We start from the raw sequence: 6,000 nt of genomic DNA, 5'->3' as shown, positions 1-6,000 counted from the left end.
GTGCTGAGAGAATAGAACCCAGTGCCTCATGCGTGCCAGGCGAGTGCACCACTACTTGAGCCATATCCCCAGCCCCTGTAGGATAGGTCTTACTCCCTTCCTTGACAAGGCCTCTGGGATTTGGAGAGTTCAAGAGAGAGTGAGTGGTCAGGCGTGGTCAGTGCCAGAGGGAGACCAGGTCCTGCTGCCACCTGGAGGTTACACCATGCCCAGAGGATAGCAGCTGAGACCACTCAGTGCTGCTCGAGTACCTAGGAGCACTTGGAAAATTACCTCTCCTTTGGAGTCTTGCTGCCTGATCTGCAGAGTGGATGACAGCAAGACATCTCCACAAGCCTGCTGGGACCCTAAAACCTGAGCACTGGATGTCACTGCCCTTGGCTTTTAGGGATCAAGCTGAAAAGTGGTTCAGAGGTTTTCATGGGGCACTCTTTCTCTGATCTTTATCCACTGGCCCTGGGGCAACTCATGCCCCCTGCCAATCTCTTTCCACCTGCATGCACTGCCCCAGATCACAGCCCTGGTAGCCCCATCTCTCCAGGCATCCTCTGTTCCAGGAGGCACAAGAATCTTGACACATGACCCCTACTTTTCTGCAGAGTCCCCTGGCAAAGCCCACTCAAGCCAGAGTTCAGGGTCTGCCTGCATTAGGCTCAGGGGCACTGCCTGACAATCCAGTGAAGAAGTTGTCCTGCTCCACTGCAGCTGCCTGGGCCTGGCGGGAGTGAGACTGCCACAGATGACAAGCCTTGATCCTAGTCAATTTGAAAGGCTGAGTTCTGCTGGAACTGCTGTGGGGAGTGCTCAGAATGCCACCTAAATTGGCCTAGCGCCATCTGATAGAACTTCTTCTGAAGCTTTTAAACTGCTCTAGTGAGTCTGTAATGCACAGTGATGGGAAGGAAAAGCATCCCAGCACTGCCTCTGTTCTTGCTCTGCTCTGCTCTTCACCACTGTGCTGAGATCCTCCCAGTCAGTCGGGAGTTCACACTGGAAGTGTGTCTGGTCTGTCTAACGTGAAGTCACACATTACGTAACAAGGGCAGGTAAAATATGTGACACTACTGGAACAGGATTAGCACCTTAGAGCTGCTACAAACAAAAAAAATGTGTACACAGTTAATGAAAAATTCCTTGAGTTCAAAGAGGCTGTGACCTTATTTTCCTTCCCCATCATGTCATGACACTGCTTCTCATCATCTTACAAGGAAATATATTTTGCCTATAAGTACTACCCAGCGATGTAGTACTACCCGTTGAAGAGACTATCAAAATCCAGAGCTAGAAAAGTGGCCTCAAATTATTTAAGAGAATAGATAAACTAAGTTCACCTACCTATCCACTGTACCTATCAAGGACATAGATGCCGTCACTCATTTCATTTCCTATTTCACATTCTCAATAAATCAACTGTGACTTCAAAGAGTAGATTGAGGTCACATTCTCATGAGGCTTCACAAAGGTGACTCCAGTGTCCCTCAGGCACACTTTTTACTTCACCTATCCTTAAGTTAAAAGAAGCATGGTCCTTCATGTCCCACAACTTCTTGGGATAGGTCTTCAGTTAATCCATTCCTGATTGGTGAGTGATTTTCCTTCTACTCATAGTACACACCTGGAACCATCCTTCCAATCAAGTCCAGGTTCTCATCTTTAAGTGACGGAAGGACATTTTCTTTGATTGCTTTCTAATCACACAAATCACTCCTTCCTCCCAGTTATACCCCTCCCCACACTCAGTTGCATCCATTACACTTTCTGTCCATGATCTTGCAATTCTCAATCATCTTACTCCCAATTTCAGACCTATTCTCTAATTCACTAATTTTAATACCTCCAGTTTAACTCCTCCACCAGGCCTTTCAGACTTCCAACTTTAATTTTATTAATCCTCAAAAACACCATTCCACTGACTATCCCATGAATCCCCAATCACTTTATCCATAAATAAGCCTAGCCTCTGACTTTCACACAAATTACATTCTCCCCTTGCCAAGAAGATGCTTATTTTTCCTGGCAATCAAAACATGCCTTCAGGAGTCACATCAGGTCACATTTTTATAAAAGATTTCCCTTTCTTCCCATTTCATCCTAGATTTGTATTCTGTCAGAACTCCATCTCATACCTATTACTCTCTGTATGTTTAGCTGAAGAACTTATGGGTCAAAGACTAAATACACATTTTAAATCTTTCTAAGTAACTAAATATAAAATTTGAGTGGTTATAAGTTTATCATAGAGGAATATATATTTTAGTCATTAAGTGCAGGTAGGTTTATCACATAATATTTCATATTGTCCATCTTCTCAAAACCTCACAATCATTTCTATGTTAATTTCCATCTAAAGTATTTCTCTAGACAAAGAGCATTATTGTAACAATAAGAATAGCTGGCACTACTGAGACATACAGAAAGGAAAGAAAGAGTTGACTTGCAGAAGTAGATTTAAATGACAACTTACATTTGGAATATAGGGTCTATCTCCAGAGTAGAGGACACATTTTTTCCTGACCAGGATAATAAACATACTGTCTCTCTGAAGGGTAACAATTAGACTGCTTTGCTAGTAGCCCCTTAAGTTTAGGGAGTTTTCTAAACTCCAAGTTTCTCAGTTGTGACACAAATCCACTGTGTACAAATATCTACAGAGTCACTCAGCACTGCCTGAATCATGGATCTCATAACAGGGGAACTGATGACAACTTGAAGCTCATACTGTTATGCCCTGAGTCCTAAGTATTTTTTCTCTGATCCAGGAGATTCCTGTCTTTCACCAGCATCTATGTTAACTGTGGCAACCTCTCTAAACTATGACACTTGTAGTTCCTGACAACTTCTGGATGTTCAGTAAAAGTTAGTCTTTTTAATTAGGAGATTCTAGTTTACAAAATAAAACAGAAGCTCCCACATCAATTCTATACATCTATCACACAATGACATGAACATCAAAAATAATAACTCAAAAGTTCAAGGACTTCATGATCTAATGAAGCCAAGCCAAGCTAAGACAAGAGAAATCGGAGCAGTGGTTGCCTTTTAGAGAGGACTTGGGTAAGAAAGGAATGGAAATGCAGAGTTTCCTGGGATGTGGGAAAATTTTTTTAATCTTCACTAGTGTCCTGGTTACAATGATGCCCACAATTGTCAAAATACATCAAGCTGTAAAGTTCATAACTATCTATTTCAATATATGTAAATCATATCTTCATAAGAAAGCATTAAAATTCTAAACATCTAAATACTGAACATGCTGCATCTCCTTTTAGTTTCAGATCAAAATGATTCACAGAAACAAATTATGGATCACTTTCACATAATGCTATTGAATATATTCTGGAGTAAGAACCCTTGGACATATACCCAGATCCTTCAATTACTGGCTGGAGGGTCTCAAGAAACGTCCTTAACTTTTTCACATTTGGGTTTCATAAGCTTTAACAGAAATATAATAGAAATTCCTACCTGTGGTTTTGAGGGCTAAATCAGGTAAGTTAGTAGAGTGCCTAGCACACAGAAAACATTCTCTAAAAATTAATTATGATTATTACTTACTTAGAGCATACGTATAATTACATAGGCTTCAAAACAATTAGAACACTTTTGTTAATGCAAAAGAACAATATTCTTTTAAAAATCTAGAAAGTTAAATGTGCACTCATGGACCAGTTATCTATCTGGCACATGTACTCTGCCTCATCATATGATGCACTCCACCATGTTACAATGTAGCAAGAAGCCCCTCACCAGATACCAAGCAAATGCCAGCACCACGTTCTTGGACTTACCAGCCTTCAGAATAAGGAACTAAATCAACCTTTAGTCATTATTAATTACCTGGTCTCAGGTATTGTTATAGCAACAGAAAACAGACTATGATACCTTACATAAAATCTGTTACTGTATCTATAATACATTTCTCATATTTAATATCATTCCACAACAATATTTCCTATATCACTATATATGTATACATGTATAAAAGCTTCACATGGAATCTCATAAAATTGTATAATTTATATGCTTTTATGTATCAGATAAATAAATATTTTAAAGTATTAGCTCTATTTCATATCTGTTATTATATGTCTGAGATATAAGAAATTTTATTTCCTTAATTGCCATTAGTGGGATAATATTTTTAATATAACAGAAAAAAATAATTAAGTTAATAAAAAATATAAATTCCCAGTAAACAAATAATTTAAGAGCATGGAGAATATTCAAGTATACTGGGTTCATGATTTTAATCTGCCTCTCAAAAAAAAAAAAGTTGAAGCAGAATAATAGTGACTACTGAGGGTTTAATTTCTTTGCTTAACAATTACAACACCTGTTGCACAATAGTAATATAACTTAAGAAAATGAGTTGCAGATTTTAAGTGATTGTTTCAAAAAATATTATAATTAAGGGGTATTGTTTTTATTTTAGTATTTAAGCCCTCTTTTTTCACCTTTCTTGTGTATTAGAGTACAAAAACAGTACACCATTTGCTGCACATAGGAAGTGGAAAGAATAGAGACAAAAATCCCTCTCAAGCTATGCTAAGAGAGTATTACCAAAAATGTTACACATGCTTCAGTGAGCCACTCTGTGCAGACAGATGTTGGGGCCGGGTGGGGAGGCATTTTAATTACAACTAAATTAATTGATACCTAAAAAAGCAAAAAGCGATGCATACACTCACATATGTAAATTCAATGAAGTTCACACTTCCTTTTCTTCTTGCCAGTTCTAAATACTTAATCTGAGAACTTAGCTTGTAATGCACTGCTTGACTCCTCAAACAGAAGAAACTATTTTGTACAAAACCACCTGCTATTTAGAAAAGAATTGTAAGGAATCACTAAAAATAGTTGTGAGTTATCTTTATTGTAAATCATTATCTCCATTCCTAATAATTTTCAGATTTGAAGTCAAGACAAATGAATTCTTTATCTCCGGCAACTCTCCTAAAACTGATGACTTGCTTTTTAACCTAGAAATGTGTCAAAGTTTCTGACTTGCCATTAAGTTTCCTAGGTTCCTCAGTATAAAGTCAGGAGAGGATTTACTATGTTTCAAGGAGGGGGGATGCATTACTGACAAATGGCTAGCTTAAGGCTTTGCAGAAAACAAATCATGATATAGTTCTCTGCCCAAAGCCATGGCTTCTGCCAAACTTTTCTGTCCTTGACACAAACTCCAGGCATCTGAGCCTAAGGTGGCCCAGCACCACCACCTTCTAAAGCGGCTTCAAAAGGAGGAAGAGAAACACATGGTGTAGTGTTTGGAAGAGCAGGGCACGCTAAAGTTTGCAGATGAGTGTTTTTAAAACTTGGAAAGGATGAAATGATGGGGGGCGGTGACTAAAGGATAAATGGAGGAATATACTAAGTTGACTGATGGAAAAATGCCATATAATTAATATACTATTTCTCACTAAATGAATACAGAATTAATTATGATTTCAATAAAGAGAGTGATATTATAATTTCGAGAGAGAGAGAGAGAGAGAGAAATGAAAATATGTCCTCTAGGTGCTGTCCCCTCAAGAACAAAACGAACCACAAGGAGGATCCCAGTGACCATCTTAAGAGCCAGGATTGCAAAATAGAAAAGAACTATGCATTCAACTTTTGCAGAAAAGAAAAGCAGAGGACAAGCGCGGAGGAGGCTCAGCCGCCACAGGACATTTGGCTGGGCTCTGCCACCTAAGAGTCAACCTTCCGCTCTGGCTGTGGGCCTGCTGCTCCGAGCCTGGGGCGGCGGCAGCAAGGGCGAGAAGCCTAGAGCCTGCAGCACAGACTCCAGCAGCGGCCACCACGGCAGCGGCGAAGACAAGCATGGCTTCCTCAGCAGCGGGCGCGCAGTGCATGAAGGCAAGCAGGAGGACTCTGGGCAGCAGCCGGCCAGGCCGCCTCCATAAACCGGTGCCCCATTCACGGAGGCCCCGGCTGACTCTGAAATGTGTGGAAGTTTGTGACACACGCTTCCGCCTTGGCCTTGGTGCTGTTGCG

The sequence above is a fragment of the Callospermophilus lateralis genome, chromosome 16 (assembly GCF_048772815.1).
Source record: "Callospermophilus lateralis isolate mCalLat2 chromosome 16, mCalLat2.hap1, whole genome shotgun sequence".
NCBI lineage: Eukaryota > Metazoa > Chordata > Mammalia > Rodentia > Sciuridae > Callospermophilus > Callospermophilus lateralis.
The sequence above is the reverse complement of the archived record's forward strand: the minus strand, read 5'-3'. Positions refer to the sequence as shown.